Source organism: Vicugna pacos, chromosome 3 (genome assembly GCF_048564905.1).
Source record: "Vicugna pacos chromosome 3, VicPac4, whole genome shotgun sequence".
Taxonomy (NCBI): domain Eukaryota; kingdom Metazoa; phylum Chordata; class Mammalia; order Artiodactyla; family Camelidae; genus Vicugna; species Vicugna pacos.
The window spans coordinates 27514619-27532655 of NC_132989.1; the positions used below are offsets into that span (position 1 = coordinate 27514619).

General features: G+C 50.8%; 1 protein-coding gene and 1 pseudogene across 2 annotated transcripts in view; one reads left to right on the top strand and one right to left on the bottom strand.

The window, feature by feature from the left end:
• Positions 1-346: 346 nt before the first annotated feature.
• LOC102525821 (mitochondrial pyruvate carrier 2 pseudogene) lies at positions 347-12360 on the bottom strand (annotated as a pseudogene).
• The window catches only part of VDAC1 (voltage dependent anion channel 1), a 29763-nt gene continuing 18782 nt past the window's right edge, over positions 7057-18037 (top strand). The window contains exon 1 of one of the 2 annotated variants that reach the window (XM_072957261.1): positions 7057-7075. The gene's annotated coding sequence lies outside the window, so the exon portion shown is untranslated. Of the gene's footprint in view, positions 7076-11765; positions 11912-18037 lie in introns of those variants that run through there. The other variant, XM_072957265.1, reaches the window with a different exon arrangement.

Consider the following 18037-nt stretch of genomic DNA (forward strand, 5'->3'; position numbering starts at 1 on the left):
CATGACACAATATAGATACTTGAGTGGCGGTTGAAATGCTATAGCAATGCATGGACAGAGTCCGGAGATGAGTCTATTATATTAAAAAAAATGTAGTTGCAGTTATGGTAGGTGGGATCGGGGAGAGAATTGTGAGTAATGTGAAGAGATGCATGTTATTTTTTTTTTAATTAAAAGTTTGCTTTATTTTTCTGTTGAATCACGTACTATCTCCCAATCACAGTTAGATTTGTTTTATGCCTTCCAAACATCAGCACAGTTAGCACCACCTTGTAAATAACTGAATGATAAATTAAACCAAGTCCCAGTGGTTACACATCTAGACTGTTAGGGTGATCAGGAACTCTTATTTGTTTGCTTTAGCTTTTAATTCTTAGTTATATCTCCAAATACAAAAGAGCTGAGAGGTTTCTGCTGCACCGACAAAGAAACTAACAGCAAACAGACTCCAGTTTTTTGGAATAATTACAAGTGGATATCTTGACCAAATAAACCCTTTTGCCATCAAAACAGCCGATTGAGCTGTGCTGAGCTTTTCTGCGGGTCTGGCCATGTCAGCCAATCCAGCACACACCAAGCCCCATTTCATAATTGGAGCCCAGGAAAATACTGTTCTGGGCCCTGCTGGGTGGTTGTACACGGCCTCAATTTCTCAGGCAGCAGGAGCTCCACTCTATCGAGGACTCGCTGGTAGGTGGCCCGCAGGCCGGTGGCTGACGTTTCTTCCGAGTGACTGTGGGCAGCTGGGTGGGACCGTGGCCGCGTGGCCGCGTGCTCGCCCTCGGCTGACAGTGAAGGGCAGCTCCTCACTTTCCCCGGCCACAATGCCTCACGTCCTCCTCTCCCCCAGGGCGCCCTTCCTGTGGCTCAGGCTGCCCCCCAGCCAAGAGATACATGTTAGTGTTACTTATATTGTCTTTTCATTAAAAGAAGGCTGTTCCTGCTTCAGACCTCAACTGTCACCTTTCAGAGGCTTTTCCAATCTTTTGGTTAAAGTTGGGATGCTCTTTCATTTGATATCTTAATGTTTGTACCCACATAGCACTTGTCATCTTTGAAAATACGTTGTCTCTCCCAGCAGCCTCTGAGCTCCCTGAAAAAGGCAGGGACTCTGTTTTTGTCTCCCGTGGTCCCTTCAGGGCCAGCACAATGCCTTAAGATGCTTGTTGCTCAGAAACTGTTAACTGAGGCATGAATGAGGTCTGAGGGCAGGAGGAGGGAGACGCGGCAAGTGAAGGAGGCAACGGGAGCCTCTCATGGCTGCCTGGGGGATTGCCTGGTCCAGTGGCCCCTGATCCGGGGATGTCTAAGACCCCGAGGGCCAACTAATCTTGAGAATTTGATTAAATAGGTTTTCTGAACCTCGGCACTGTTGCTCTTTTGGCCTAGGTAATCCTTGTTGTGGGGGCCGTCCTGTGTAGGATGCTTGGCAGCATCCCTGGCCTCTATCCAGTGTTTGCCAGGAGTGCAAGCTCCCCTGTTGTGACAATTAAACGTATCTCCAGATGTTGCCAAATGCCCCTGAGGATTGCCCTCGGAGCTGGATCAGAAAGGCAGCCCAGCACCCTAGTGGCCTGAAATCTTTGCATGAAGATGAGCTGGGCAAATAAATGAAGAGACAGCTGCCTGTCTCGCACACAGGAACAGCTCCTTTGAGAATTTATTTGGAGCCTCTGGGTAGTAGGCACAGAGTGTGCTGCCACCTGTTGGTGAGTGGGTGGGAGTGCGTCCTTGGTTCAACTAGCCCAGGGCCTCAGGTGGGCTGCTGTGGGGCTAGTTAAAGGCCTCTCCCTCAGGCTGGGCCAGGGGACCCCCAAGTAAGGCTAGCCAGGGTGTGTTGCCAGGCAACCAGAGAAGTCAATGGGAATGGGACATTTTCATATCATTTGGGTCAAATGTTTAAGATCTACTTGTTAAAAAAATCAGGCCAACTTAATTTACTGTCCTCTCACTTTTTCCTCCAGAAATGATGATCCCTCCTCCTCAGACTCTCTCTGATTTGGGGCTTGGTCCTCAAGGGTTTGCTTCAGGACAGGGACCCTGTGAGTTGGCATTAAGCCCAGCTTCTTGCTCCTCAACCTCTCCCCTTGGCCAGACTGCTGATGGTCCCAGAGGCACCCCCTCCCCCAGGTTCAGGCTGGGGGAAAGGGCAGGAGGTTGGCACCTCCAATATTCAAACCCAGACGCACCGTCTTTCCCCACACTTGCTTCTCCTGAGTGCTCCCAGCTCAGCAGGGACACACCAGCCCCTCGTTACCCAGCCAGAAGCATCACCTCCGTCACTGAGCCCTACAGGTTTGTCTGCTTCCTCCACCCCTCCTACCTTCACTGCCGCTCCCACTACTGCCTAAGCCATACTCAACCCAAGCCTGGGCCAGCACTGTGGCTCAGCGGGGTGGTTCCTCTGTTCCATGTGGTATTGCCTGGGGTCACACTTGTGGTTGCATCTAGCTGGGAGGCTGACAGGGCTGGGGTGTTCTAAATGGCTACTGGGGGTAGGGGTTGGGGTGGGGAGGCATCTGAGCCTCTCTCTCCACCAGGGTAGTTGAACTTATTGGGGACCAGGACTATAAAGGACAGAGAACAGAAGTTGACTGGCCTCTTAGGTCTAGGCTCAGAACCGGGACAGTGTCTCCTCCACCCACTTCTGTTGGTCAGAGCAAGTCAACGGAAGTAGACTCCACCTCTTGACGAGAGGAGGGGTTGGGAGGATTTAGCCACCATCTTTGCGGGCAGCCCACCGCGCCCACCTCCTTCTGGCCAGGTCACGCCCTCCATTAAACATCCACTTGTTCACTTCATTCATATCGTTGATTTCTGTTCACAAGTCACCTCCCTGGAGAGGCTTTCCCTGACTGTCCTGGGCAGACCCCCCGTTGCTCTCTAAATGAACCCTGACTTAATTTTCTCCAGAACACTTACCAGCACTTGACATTGTAGTCCATATTTATTTGCTGTCAGTCTTGCCTACGAGACAGTAAGCTCAAAGAGGGGAAGGACTGTATCTGTTTATTTCACTGCTGAGTCCCCAGCGCATAGTAGAGCACCTGGCCCGTGGCAGGAGCTCAACACTCGTTTCCATAGCACTTATCAAAATTCATTATTATGTGTTTATTTGTATGATGATTTGAGCAACCTTTTCCACAAGGGAAGGGACAGTGTCTGTTTCTATCCACCATTATATTAGATCTTGAGTTGTTAGGGCGGTGTCTGGAAAACAGTAACCTGCAATGAGTATTGGCTGAATGATGAGTGGGAGGGACAGGACAGAGGGCAAAAAGTGAAGCATCTTCCTTGAGAGTCATCCCTCTTTACAGCACACAGATACTGGTCTTGAAGAAGAGGGGTATTTAAAAAAATATTCTGAATTGATTTTCTTTAACCCTCCGAGGGAACTGGTGTTCAGAGCAGCCACACCCTGAATTTCTTCCTGGGATGTTCTGTAAGGTCATAGCCATTCTCTGAGCCTGCTGTTCCAGGATCACTCAGGGTGCTTGTGAAAAACAAAAGTGCTAGCCCCACCCCAGAAATACTAACGGAGAGGCTTAAGGGGCAAGGCTCTGCCACTTGCATGGTCCATGAGCCCTCCAGGTGATTTTTGTGTGTACCACATTTTAAGAAACATCGCCTTTCCATTTCTGTGTTCTGAGTTTGGATTTTCTTGGGCTGGTTTTTGCTTTAGGTCACCTAGTGTCTCTTAAGACCTTAGTAACTCTATTTCTCCTGGAAGGCCTTGTAAATAAGCAGCCTGTGCCATCATCCCTGGAAAGTACAGTGTGTTTCCCTACCTCTTGCTGAGCCTGGTGCTCAGGATCATGGTGAGATTACATGTCCAGTCCTCTGCGTTTGGACAGGATGATGTTTAAACCACACCAGGCAGGGAGGGAGTGAAACTTGGTTCTCTCCTTCAGATTTACTGTGTGTAGAACGATGAGGTTTGTGTTTGGGGCTTAGGGAGAGAAGAGGTGGGGCCCTTGATGTGGGATGGGCATCTGGCGTAGTTAAGGGGAAGCAAACATTTTCCTGGGGTGAGGAGGAGCTGGGGAGGAGGGAGGGAGGGATGGAGGGCCTAATCTTCTTACATACACGTCATGGAAGGGTTTGTTTTGTACTACCAGGGCAACAGGGCTACTAAGTTTAGAGCTGAACCTGAAACTTCTAAACTTTGAGAAGCATCTGAAGCTGCTGCTGCCCCAAGCTGTGCTTACTGTGGCGGGAAGTACTTTGTCTGGGGCTCTGCTATCTCCGCTGGGCGGCTGGGGTGGTGGTGGTGGGCACTAGAGGAACAAGAGATCTAACATGTTTTAGGAAAGCTGCGGCATTGCCAGAGAAAATCTTGTGGGATGGTCAGCCCACCCTCCACAATCTCTCCTCCTGCAAAGACTGGAGCAGGTCACAGAGGAGGGGCACAGGAGAGGCTGGGGTGGGGACAAAGGCAGGGACGGTTGGGCTCCATAGCCAACCCAGCTGCCAACTTGTCTGTTTACGTATCACTGCCCACATTGGAAAGAAGATTCCTCCCACCAGCCAGGACTGAGGAGAGGCAGCAACTACTCCCCAGCTCCTGGAGGAGGTCTTCGGAGAATAAGAACCAGTAGGCAGCATGGTCCCAGCAAGGGCAGATGCCTGGTCTGACAGCAGACCTCGGTCAGCCAGGAGAAGCCACTCCTTCTCGGGCTGATATACACCTGTGTGGCGGGGCCTTCAGGGCAGTGTAGCTTTAGAGGGAGCATGATCCACGGGACCCCACCCACTGCTGACACCAGCAGCAAGCTTGGGATCTCCAAGACCATCCTTACATTTGGTGATTCACTAGAAGGCCTTGCAGGACTCACTGGGGGCCATTAGACTCCCAGTTATGGTTTGTTACAGGGAAAGGGTACAGATTAAGTTGAGTGCAGACATGAGAAGCCTGGGGTAGAGTCCAGTTGGGTTCCAAACAGAGCTTCCAGCTTTCCTCACCCAGTGGAGTCGCAGACAGTGTTAACTCCTCCAGCAGTGATGGGTGATAGTACATGTGGAATATTGCCAACCAGGGAAGTTCGCCCAAGCCCGATGTCCAGAGATTCATTAGGGCTCTGCAGTCAGCTGTCCACATAGCTGACATCAGCCCCCAGCCCCTCTGGAGGTCCAGCTGATACTGTGTGACTCAAGGTCCCCACCCTAAATCACACTGTTAGTTCACCCTGTGTGGCCAGTCCCCACCCTAAATCACACTGTTAATCTATCCTGTGTGGCCAGCCCTTGTCCTAAATCAGGATACTCCTATCTGGTGTGACATTGCTAGAGCTTAGAGAGTGCTTTCCAGGAGCCCAGAGCAAAGGCCAGACCTTCCTTTGGGTGTGGCTTAATTAAACAGTCCCAGCCCACACCATGGCTGCGAGTCCATTTCTCCTGGAGGATTGACAACGCATGGAGCATGTTTCCTAGATGTCCTAGCTGTTTCTGTAGGACAGAAAACAGCTGTTCCTGAGGTGTATAACCTGCAGAGAGGGGTGGTAAGCGACTCCACGTCAGGCACGTTTCTTTAGGCTGAGAGTCCCTCATCATCTATTCAGTCATTTGTTTACTCACCATTTACTGAACACCTGCTGTGTCATCAGCACTCATTCTAGTCGGGGAGAGAGATAACAGAGAGCAAACCAACTATTTAGTCATTTAAAGCGTGCTACGTGCTATGCAGGAAATAAAGGCGAGGCTCCAAGTGAGGGTGAGGGGAGGAAGGAACCTGCCTTAGACTGTGGGCAGGGAAATGCAGCTTTGAGAAGGTCCCATTGAAACTGAGGCCCAGGGAATGAGAAGGCACTGGCTGTGGGAAGACCAGCAGAAGAGCACTCCTGGCAGAGGGAAACACGCACCTCAGCTGCCAGCTGACACCTTCAAACAGATTGTGGAAAGGTGCCCAGAAGCAGAAACTCAGTCCCTTCCTTGTGGCTGACACAGTCTTGTTGGGACCCAAGGCTTTGTTGAGTTGTGCATGGGGAGGATCCCCTTGGCCTGTGCTTGTGCAGTGTGTCACCCACTCCACCCTACATGGCAGGCTTGGACAGACAGTGCCTGGAAGCCAGCACCCTTGGGCAGCCCTACCAGGTTGGCACCAGATACAAGGCCATTTTAACTCCATCTTACCTCTCCCACAATTAAAATATCTAAGAGAAAAAAAAAAACCACAAAAAACCAAGTTGTGCCTGTTAGCAGAGCCCATGAAGTAGAAATTGGGAAATTCTTCATCAAACCCCAGGCCCTTGGGGCAGTGAATGCAAGTCATGGGGAGGAGGCGGTTCCATGTCTGCCTTTAGGGAAAGCCACGTGTGTCTACTCACTGATGGGGCCTGGAAAAGGGGTTCCTGGTCCCTTGCCATAAAAGGAGATCCTAGCTAAATGTCTTCCTGATTTTCTTCATCTTTCTTTGCAGCCAGCCCATGCTGAACAAAAGAGAAACTCTGCTTCTCTTTGGTCAGAGGTCACTGGTAGGATTCCAGCCCAGGATAATTGTACTTACCACCCTCACTCCCATGCCCACAACCCACACCCATGTGCACAGGTACACACATTGGTGTCCCTCCCAGGAGAACCTACAAGTACCAGAGCCGGGCCTGGATTGAGGCCTGGGTTGGCCGCACAATCATAGAAAGGTCTGTGCTCCAAACCACAGTTGGTTTTATACAGCAGAAATCCCTGCCTCTTTTCATGATTGTTTGATTTTAACACGTTTACCACATTATTTAAAAGTTGGAAAGTACAGAATTATAAAAGCAAAAAGCCACTTGGAAACTTACCATTTATTATGGACTGCATGTTTGTGTTCACCCCCAAATTCCAATGTTGAAATGCAAACCACCAGTGGGAAGGTCTTAGGAGGTGGGGCCTTTGGGAGGTAATTAGGGTTAGATTAAGTCCTGAGGGTGGGGGCCTTCATGATGGGATTAATGCCCGTATAAAAAGGAGACGAGACTGGGCTCTCTGCGTGCACACACTGAAGGAAGGCCATGTGAGGATGTAACCAGGAAGAGGGGTCTCTCCAAGAATCTGACTGTGTTGGCTCCCTGATCTCAGACTTCCAGCCTCCAGAACTGTGAGAAATAAATATCTCTTATTTAAGCCCCCCAGTCTTCTGTTATAGATAGCAGCCTGAGCTCGCTAAGACAACATTCCAACAAATCCTTTATAATACTATCTTCCAGAGGTTCGTGTATTAGTTTCCTATTTCCGTCACAACTAACTACCACTGACTTAGTGGCTTAAAGCAATTTAGATTTATTATTTTACATTTCTGGAGGTCAGAAGTCCAAAACCAGTCTCACTGATGTAAAGTTAAGGTGACAGAAAGGCTGATTCCTTGTAGAGGTTCTGAAGGGAGAATCTGTTCCCTTGCCTTCTCCAGCTTCTCTAGGCTGCCTGCATCACGTGGCTCATGGTCCCTTCTTCCATCTTCAAAGCCAGCAGCGTAGCATCTTCCAACCTCTCTCTCTCTGATCTTTGTTTCTGTTGTTACATCACCTTCTCTCACTCTGAGGCTCTGGTCTTCCTCTTGTAAAGACCCTTGTGATTACATTGGGCCTACCTGGACAATCCAGGTTAATCTCTCCATCTCAAGATCCTTAACAAAATCACATCTGCTAAGTTCCTTTTGACATGTGAGGTTTGGGTGATTAGGACAAGGACCTCTTTGGGAGGTCATTATTCTGTCTACCATAGTTTGTCTCTATAGTTTTTAATGTTGTGGTTGTAGTAATACTGAAATATGATTTCCTTCAGTGAGCACCATAATAGCAATGTTTCCCCCGGGAAGTCTTTGTCATCTTCTTTCCTCAAGGCCATGAATGCCCCAATAGGGGGATGTGCTTCAGTTTGCTCAAGCTGGAAGCCAGCCTGTAATGCATTCTGGGCTGCTATACATCTTTCTGAAGCCAGCATTCCCCATACTTGGGATTATTACTTTAGCGTAGGTTCCCAGGAATAGGTCAAAGGGAGCAGGCTCATGATTTGTATTACATACTGCCTAATTGCTTTTCAGAATTGTGTTATTTTACATAATCTCTCCTAATTAACCTCATTTGGTTTTCTTAAAAATAAAAAATACTCTGTTTTTATAGTAAAGGTATTATGTCCTCATTAAAGAATATTTGGGAAATACAGAAAGAGCCAAAGGGGGAAAAATCCCTCATAGTCCTATAAATTGAAACACAACTTTCACTAATACTTAACGCAGTTCTTTCTAATATTTCTGTCTTTGTATAATTTAAAAAAACAAGGTTATAATACTGGAACTTCTGGTAGCTATTTTAGATGTGGGACAGACACCTCATGTTTTTGGATATGCAGAAGAATAACTTTTATTGTACTTATCTTGGGATGGTTCCCATCCCTTTTCCCAATTGATTTCTGTTCTCCATGTCACTCAGAACCTGGAGACCTGGCCAAGCCCTTCCCTGGATAATAAGTGACAGGGCACAATGTGGGGAGTATGGCCTGAGATTCTTGACCACAAATCCTCAATCTTGACTCCTCCTACTCAGTCTCTAGTCTTAGAAATGGTTAGAAAGATTAGATTTTATGACAGTTCAGCTTTGTAATCCAATTCATTGATGCTGGTTACAAGCAGACTATGTTTAAAAATTAATTTTTTGCACCTTCCATTTTCCATTTCTACTTTCATGGACCCCATCTTCAAGCTGTGGTTACCTGACAAAGACAGATTAAGAAATCATGTTGAGAAAGTCCTGGCCACAGCAGTCAGACAAGAAAAAGAAATAAAAGGAATCCAAATTGGAAAGGAAGAAGTAAAACTGTCGCTATTTGCAGATGACATGATACTACACATAGGAAATTCTCAAGATGCCACCAAAAAACTACTACAACTCATCAGTGAATGTGGTAAAGTTGCCTGATATAAGATTAATATACAGAAATCTGTTGCATTTCTATATACTGTCGAGGAACTATCAGAGAGACATCAAGAAGAATACAATACATAGGACTAATTCTAACTAAGGAGGTGAAAGGCCTGTGCTCAGAAAACTATAAGACGCTGATAAAAGAAATGGAAGACAACATATTTTGACACTGGTCACCCATTCCAGTATTAAAAACAAAAGAAAAATCTTTTCTTCCCTGGATGTTGTACATTGTTCTGCTTGAAGGGTGGAAAGGAACTTAGGACCTGGAAGAAAACCTAATCCAAACTGGACTAAGCAAAAAGGTAGTTTTTCTTTCAAGATAGCAAAAAAGCACAGGGATTAGTCAGAGACAGGGCCCTATCCCAGAACAAGATGTCCTCAGGACCTGGTTTCTGTCTCTGTTTTGTGAGCTGGCTTCATTTTTAGGGAAAGTCTCTATTTCAGTAGCCCCAGGCAGTCTGACAGGATCTCATTGGTCCACCACTGTAGCCAGGGAGTGCAGTGCTCTGATTGGTCAGCTCTGCCAGAGGGTCACCCCAAGGATGCCCTGAAGTCAGGGATGAAGTCAGCTCCATGAAAGCTTGTGGACTGAGAGGAGAAAGAAAAAGGTCATTCTCCTAAAGGAAAACTGTTAGATTTGACTTGGATTTCTTAGCTTGAATTTTCAAGAGTGGATTGGCTGGTCTTGGGTCAGGTGCCCACCCCCAACTCAATCAGCTGTGGCAGATGGAGTGGAGGCTGGGCTGGCTGTGGCGCTGGTGGTAGTGTGGTTAGCCTGGTAGGACAGGCTGCCTCTGCTCAGCATTTCTCTCAGCGCTGTGGTGGGGAGGGGTCCGCACTAGGGCCTGAGGGTGTCCGTGTCCTACCTGATTCCTTCAGTTTTCTGAGTGCTTACTTGTATGTGTTAAACTCACAACAACCCTCTGAAGTTGAAGCTGAGAGGTTAGGCCTGTTGCCCAGGGTCACACAGCCAGTAAGTGACTGAAAGGGCACTCAGGTAATTCATCTGAAAGTGGCACCTAGGGGAGCCCCAGAAGGGACCTGGAGCAGGTGGGGGATGGGGAACTCTCCCCAGGCTGAAGGCCCTGAGAGGGGGGTTGACAGAGAGGTGCTGGAGGAGGCAGAGCACCTTGGACATTTGGTCCAAGTGTCATACCTGGGCTTCAGTGACCCAGGGCAGACATCTACTTCTAGCTCATGTGAGGCTTCTGAAGCTGTGTCTTTTTCAAGAGCCATTTGGTCCTGCCTGTTTCCCTGAGGTCCTGTCCTGCCTTCCTGAGGTCCTGTCCTCCCAAACTCTGCCTCATTGCACTGGTAGGTGATTCAGTGGCTTTCCCTGCCGGAACCTCTCCAGGAGTGGGCGGGGATCTTTATGTGGGGGTGGGGACGGCCAGGTTGGGGAGCCCTGAGTCCCCAATCAGTCACGGGGCAGGTCATGAGCCTGGGGAGAGTTCTAGCATTGGTCCTCTACTCTCCAGGACCTCAAGGGGCCCACGGGGTCTCCCTCACACTTTCAATCAGATCTGAGCCCCTATAGGTGTCAGGACACCTTGTCCACACCCCCTCTCCCCCGTAAGTAAGTTCCGTTCTTTCTCAACACTTCGCGCCCGCTGAAAACACCAGTTGCCACTTTCCCATTGAAGCTGCCACTTCCTTCCAGTAACCTGTCCTGATTGCCTTTTCACATACTCCAGTTGCCTGCCTGCTCCTTTAATTTGTGCCACAGCTGGTTGTGAGCGAGTGTCCTGATTCTACAGGCTGGCGCCTCCTCCAAGGAGCCCTAGACGCCTCCAGCCTTGGAGAACGTTTGTTGGCTGAAGGCGAGGGATGTGCAGAACCTCATCCAGCCACGAATTCGTTAATTCTGCAAGTCTCCTAGGGGTGGGCCGCATAGGCCTAGCGAGGCAACGCCGCAGGCTTTAACCGAGCCCAGCGAGGAGGCAGGTCCCTACTGAATGTGGGTTTCTGGAGGAGCCCTCGGCTGGTCCGCGCGCCGTGCGACCCAGCAGAGGACGTTCTTGCAAAACACAAGTTTACTTTTTTCACTTTTCAAATGCTTGAAAATGGCGGCTAGCAGCTTCGCTACAGGGGATAACTGCTCTTCTTGAGTGCGCACAGGGGTTTTCTCGGCACTTCAGTCTCTGCCACCGCAGGGATCTGAGAGCCCGGCGCGGCAAGAGGGAAGGTCGAAGGCACCGGAAACACTGTGTCGGGAGCCGGGAGTCAAGAGCCGAGTCAGGAGCCAAGGAAGAACGGTCGTGGACGCTCCTCTGTATCCCAGCCGCTTCAGGCGCCCATTTCCCCAGCCCAGGCTGTGACACGCCACAGGGGCTCAGAGCCCTATTTAACACCCTGCGCGGGCTTTCCTGGGGGCGATCACCCCGTCCACCCAGGCCAGGCCTTGGTCCAGGGACACCCGCCACACCAACTCCCGGGGGGAAGGGTACTGTCTTTCAGGCCCGAGACCGAGCAGGAGGCCCAGGACCCCGCGTGTCTTCTAATAGAGTTGGGGACCTCGGCCACCGCTCAGCCAACCGGAAGACCCCTCCCTCCTCAAATGCTTCAACCAGGCGGGATTTCCAGCAAGGACTGCCCGCGCGGGTGGCGACACGCGTGTCCCTGCGCACGCACACAATTGTGCGCACGTCAGCTCCACGCCATCCCGCCGCTCCGTGCCAAGGCGCACGCAGCCTTCACGCGTGTGCGCACACGCCCGTGGGCACACGCGTCCGCCGCGGGGACTGAGGGGTCCATAAAGGTCTACGCGCGGCTCAGGAAAGGGAAGGGGACCCGGGCCGGGCCGGGCCAGGCGGGGCGGGGCCGGGCCGGGTCGGGGCGGTGTCCCGGGAGGGCCCAAGGGGCGGAGCTCGCCGGGCCGGGCGCGCTGGTTCGGGGCGGGTCTGCGCCGCCGCCGTCCGCGCCGCCCCGCCCTCGGCCCAGCCACTCACTCCGTTCCTCACGCTGCAGCCCCCGCCGTAGCTGCCGCGGAGCCCACTGCCACCGCTTCTGAGGTAAGCGCGGCGGAGAGGGGCCCGGGTTCTGCTTGCGCCTCCGGCCGTCGGCCGGGCCCCTGGAGAGTAGAAGGAAGGAGATGGGGCGGGGAGCGGACGAGGGCTAGGGGCCCAGGGCCGGGTCGGGGCTGGGAACCGGAGCGGCCCGCGCGGGCCTGGCAGGTCAGCGGCAAGCAGAGCAGGCCTCGCGGGGCGGGCGGGTGGCGAGCGGATCTGGGCCGGGGAGCAGGAGGCCGGACATCCGGAGGCGCCTGCAGCTGGGGACAAGAGCGCGGGGACCTGCGGGCGGAAGGGCACGGGCCGCCGCGTGGAGGCCGGGCCGGCTGCAGGTCTAGGTGACCTTCCCCAGAGGCGCCCTCTGGCCCTCGATCCCGCCAGCGTGGGTCGGGCAGGGACCCGCCCGCCACTTAATTCTCGTGGGGCCAACCTCACGGACCTGCGCGGGCCATGCTGTCGCCGCAGGCATGAGCTCGTGTGACGACCGTGGCCCAGCGCTCCCAGCCCTGCACGCCCAGGCCAGTCCACGCCCGCAGAAGCTGGCGCCCCCAGCACCGTCCGCGAGTGCCAGCGCCTTCCAGGCGGAACGGGAGGCTGACAGTCGACTTAGGCCGCAAGAGCTGGAGCTGGGGCTGAGGCCGGGGCTGGGCCCTGGGCAGGAGGTTAGGCCTTGGAAAATGAGGTCCCGTCGGGAGTGATGTGGCCCCCTTGGCCGTAGGAGGGATTCCTTCCTGGTTCGGTCACTCATTCATTCACCAAATGCAGTGGTGCAGTCTCGAAACTGGTTCCTAGACCTTTGGATATGAGGCCCGCAGCCCTAGTTACTTGTCCAAGGTCACACAGCTGGAATGATACCAAGCCTCAGTTTTTTCATCTGTAGAATGGGAGCAATTATATCTTGGGTTTTTGGGAAGAATCAAATGAGGTGATTAACTTCAGATGTTCAGAACAATGCCTGACAGGGAGAAGGCTTCAGTAGAAATGCTGACACTTACCCTTGAGGCTTTTTGGAAGGATCTAGACCATCCCTTGAAGACTACTCCACATGGTATTCTGGAAAGGGTTCAATAAAGGTGGCCCCTGTTATTTTAGATATTATTAAGCATTTATGTGCCAGACATTGAGTAACTTTCAGGATAATTCATGAAAAAGATTTAAGTTTACAGACAGAGAAGGTCAGGCTGGAGCAGGAAGCTGAAGTGGGTGCAGACCTGGGCTAAGCCTAGGCCTTTCCTCCCGGACCAGCCTCCCTTCTGCAGAGGAGATACGGAAATGAGCTCCTCCTTTGCCTAATATACTGTTGGCAAGGCCAGGGCAGATGACCCAGGGCCTGCCTTCTTTCCACCCCAGCTTTGGAATGAGTTCCTGCAGGGTCATGCTTAAGCCCAGCTTTGTTTTTCAGTGCCTGGGGTGTTGCCACCTGGCACACAGTAGGTGCTTAAGAAGGGTCTGTTGGGATGCATGTATTCTTGCTTTTTATCCAAGAGTTGACTCACTCTCATTGACATAAGGATAGTTTTTGCCATTCCAGCATGTGGCTTATAGTAAATGCTCATTAAGTAATTGTGGGATTGTTGAATGGCCACATGTAATGGCAAGCAGCCATATATAATCCATAGTCCCTTAATCCTGGACATCCTTTTTGAGGGACACATGTCTCATTTCCAGAGAATAGGCTTGCCTTGCAGATAGTCACAAGTAATTAAAGAGCTGCAACGGTGCGTACAGCCCTCTTGCTGGTCAACCAGGCCCTAATTTGAAATAACTGCTTTAAACATGTTATCCTCATTCTGTGACTTTCCAAGTCCTTTGGGAAACTTGTTGAACTGTTGTTTCAGGGCTCATAGGGGAGGGTGACATGGGTGAATGGGATTCTCCTGAAGACCTTGGGCCTTTAGTGCCTTTTCCCTCTCTGATGGTGAGTGGGTCAGTGGCTTCTAGTGCAGTTGTTTTGAATAAAGTGCTTGACACTGGGGATGGTGGGTGGGTGCTGCTTTCAGTTGATTAGTTTATTTCTGCTGTTCTATAGGCAGGGGCTGTTTGTAGACAGAGGGCCTTAGGGGAACCGTATAGTAAGTTGCCTGTGGGCCTCTGGTCCCACTGGACCCCAGGCAGATATGGATAACCACCTCCAAGCTGGTGGTTGTGGGGGACATTCACCCCCTCTTTACTGGTAAGATGCTCCCAAAGTCCACTTTGCCCCAGCTGAGATTTCTCAAGGTGTGACGTTTTTGGTGGTAGTGAGAGAGAGGCACGTGTGGCTGAGAGCCAGCCCAAGCCTGCAGGTAGCCCCTCAAGCTGCTCTGGGTAGCCTTGGGCTCCCATCTGGTTGCCACTGAAGAGAAGTGATCAGGGGGCTCCTCAGCTGGACCTGGGCACAAAGGTCTGTTTCACTGCTTGCTCTCAGAGGGTTCAGGGTGACTGGGAGTCATAGCCCTTCACCCAGAGCTGTGCTGGAAAGAGCCCTGCAGGGCAGACTCAGCTTATACAGCTCAGCTCTGACATGAGCCACAGGGTCTAGTACAGGTCAAGTTACTTTCTTGTCCCTCAGTTTCTCCACTATAGGAGTGTGACCATCATCATCACAGTCATTCTTTATTGCGGGCCTGCTTAGCACCCTCTTGGGGACTTGACATACCTTGTGTGATGTTGAATCCATCATCCTACAAGCTTTGGGAGAGAGGTACTATTGTTTCCATTTCATGGGTCAGGAGGCTTGAGCACAGAGAGATGAAATAACCACCCCAAGGTTACACAGCTCAGGAGGTGGGGAGTGGAAGTGGGATTCAGGGCCTGGTCTGGCTACCTCCAGTGCTCATGCTTTCACACTGCAGTTACCGCTGCAAAGCCACTGCAAGGAGCTTATAGATGTGAGCGTCCTTTGAAAAGTAGAATTTGCTTTTCAGAGGAGAAGTGTTATTCTTTTACACTGATCAGAGTGACAGTGTGCATGGTTGGGTGTAGGCTAGCTGTCAGTGGACAGTGGTTAGTGAAGTCACTCTGTTTGTTGCAAGGACAGTGGCACAGGATGTTTATCAGAAGAAGGGTCAATTTTCCCTGGATGAGGTGGGAGGCATTCTTTAGGACCTGGCTGGACAATATTCAGCTAAACAATACCTCATTATAGTTGGGAAGACTCTGGACCCGGTGGTTCCGGGTGACCTTTTGGCAACCTACACAACAGGTATAATTTTAATAAGAAATGTATGAAGTGAAAACCTGTAATAAATACTATCTGTGCTTGTTGAATGTTTACTGGGTCCCAGCCACTGTACTGTCTTTATGCTAACAGTCTAGTTCAGTCCTCACAATGATGCTGAGTCAGGTACTCTCTCTCTGTATTGGAGCGGAAGGAAAATGAGGTGCAAATAGGTTGTGACTTGCCCAAGATCAAATAACGAGAGAGTGGTGGAGTAGGGTTGGAACTCAGGTCTGCTTGACTTCAGAGTCTTCCTGCTCAGGCACTGTCAGTTTTACCCCAACTAGGTCAAGCCAGGCAGTGAGGCTCCAGGGAACTTGAGGTGCCTAAGGCCAGGCAGAAAAGCCTTAGGTGTGCCTGGGACTCAGGCCGTGGCATGCTGCCTGACAGCCTAGGTCTTCTCCTCTGGATGGGTGGATGTGTGGGCAGGGTGTCCCCAAGTCAGCCACATTCTCTTGAGGCTTGTAGAAGGCTGTGCCAGTGGTGGCCCAGTTCCAAGGGTGTTTTAAAATAGAAGCATCGCCTGGAAAGCCAGGCTGCCCTGTGTGAGACGCTCATGGAAGGGGGGAGGGAGGACAGCTGCACTGGGAGTGCAGACCTACCAGAGCAGGGGTATTGGCTTTGCCAGCATTCTGGAGACCCAACCAGGGGCTGTTCCCCTGGGCTGCCTCTTCCTGGTGAGGAAGTGTGGGGTGGGGGTGTGTAGGGAGGTTCTTGATGGTGTTGACCTCACATACTGGCTTTCAGAAAGCTCTCGCCTCCTACTGGGGAAGTTGCTTTTTGTGGTCCCCAGAGTTAGGAAGAGTTGCTTTTGCTGTAATCCCTGGCTGGCCTGATGCTTCTCTAATAGGCTGGCCCATTTCTGCCCTGACAGACTGCCTAGAATGATGTTAGAAATAGAGCCAAAGGCTTTCCTACAATTCTCCCTTCCTAAGGGGAACCCAGGATGGTGATGGTGATGGTGATGATTTTGTGGGTCGGGGTCCTTGAAGGAATCAGATGCACACTCACATGGGGTAGTCAAAGAAAGCATAGTGAAGGGATCATTTGCAAAGGTGTGGGCAGAGTGTGGGGAACTGACAAGGGTTGGGCCCCGGGGTTCATTGGCAGTAGCTCTAGCCTTGGGTAGAGGAAAGTCATCACTGCCCATCCGAGGCCCAGGAGGGCGGGAGCCTGGGGGACGAATGCCGCAACTTCACTCTCCCCTCTTCTGCTCGTGCCTCCTGTTGGCTGAGCCCAACCCATAGCCCACTGACAACAGTCTATAATGATCTGCTCTAGGGGCATAGAGCAGGATGGAGGAGGAAGGTAGATCTGGAGGGGCAAGCAAAGAATATCCATAATGATGGGTTGTATTTATACTACCATTTATTGAGTGCTCACTGTGTGCCAGATATTTCTACATGCTCTATCTGTGTACCTCACTTAATCCTTGCAACAATGGCAGTAGAAAAGGCAGTCATTAGCCCCATGTTACAGATGAGCAAAATGAGATTCTGGGAGTCTAAGTGGCTTGTCCAAAGTCACACAGCTAGCAAAGGCTGGCATTGGCTAGAACCTCTGCCAGGCTTGCAGCCCCTTCCTTAGTCACTGTGCCCTGCTGCCAGGGCGTTCGGATGGGCAGAGAAATGCCATGGCAGGGTGGCTCTTGTTGTTGAGGTCCTAGCCCTGTTATCCCTTTGCCCTTGAAAATGTTGTCTCTCAACCCATTGGGTGCTACGTGTGTTCAGAAGACTTTTCCTCAGCTGTTCCTGACCGAGCCCTGGGGCCCCATGGCCACCCTGCTGTCTGTATCAACCATTGTAGTGGTTATTATCTCTCTGGGGGCACCAAGGCTCCCCTGCCTGGATCATTTTGAGGGAGCTTCTGCAGAGAAAAGAGCAAACTTCAAGGCGGGGATTCTGGTGGGCGCTTGGTGCAGGGAGCCAGCCCACTCGTCTCAGTGGCATCTGAGGGCTGCCCTGCCTGTGAGTTAGGCAATGGAAAGGCTGAGAGGGAGGGAAGGAGGCTTTTGAACAAGTGATTCAAGCTATTCTCATGCATACTGAAGTTATGCCTTCTGGGCAGGGTGGCCAAAGCCACTGATGTCACCTAAGGGGTAGAATGTACTCCCCACAGGCCTTACCTTTAACCCTACCACCTCAGTGTGGTTTGAATCTGTCCTTGGAACCAGTATAGACACCTTCTAGATAACTTTTCCTTCTGGCACCTCTGCTGCAGGAGCCTTTTGGAACATGACTTGTGACATTGTGAATGCAGTGGGGCTCAATTTCAGTTATGTTTTAAAATTTTCTGTTCTTAGAAAATTATCAAATGCATAGGCAACTTAAATGATTAACTAGAATCAAAAAAGGAAAATCCTGTTTTGACTTTACTCCTTCTCTAAACCTCCTTTCCTTTCCAGAAGCAGCTCCAAGACAGCCACAGTTTTCCGAGTAGCTTGTATCCTTTCCTTGCACTTGCTTTTCCATCCATTACACAAATGCGTGGACAAATAAAGATGCATATGTGAAAAGATTTTCCTCCAGTTACATGGAATTACACATTTTCTGTGACTTTTTTTTTCATTGAACTATATCACAGGTAGCTTTCCATGCCACCATATAGAAATCCATCAGTCTTTTTGATTGCCACACAGTACTCTTTAGTTTGCAAGTAACTTAGTTTTTATGTATTCGTTTCCCTATTGATGGACATTTAGGTTGCTCCTGGGTTTTGTGTTATGGATAACCCTACAGTGAGCATCCTTGTGTATGCATCTTTAGGTGTCTTGGGTATCATTGTGGGTGGGTTCCTAACAATAGAATTGCCACTAGAGTTAATACATGTCCACTTAGGCACTGCCCAGCAGTGGGCTTCTCAGGGGCTGTACTGTACATAGTACTGCTGCTTGGAGTGAATGGGAGCAACTGTTCCACACCAGCAGTAGG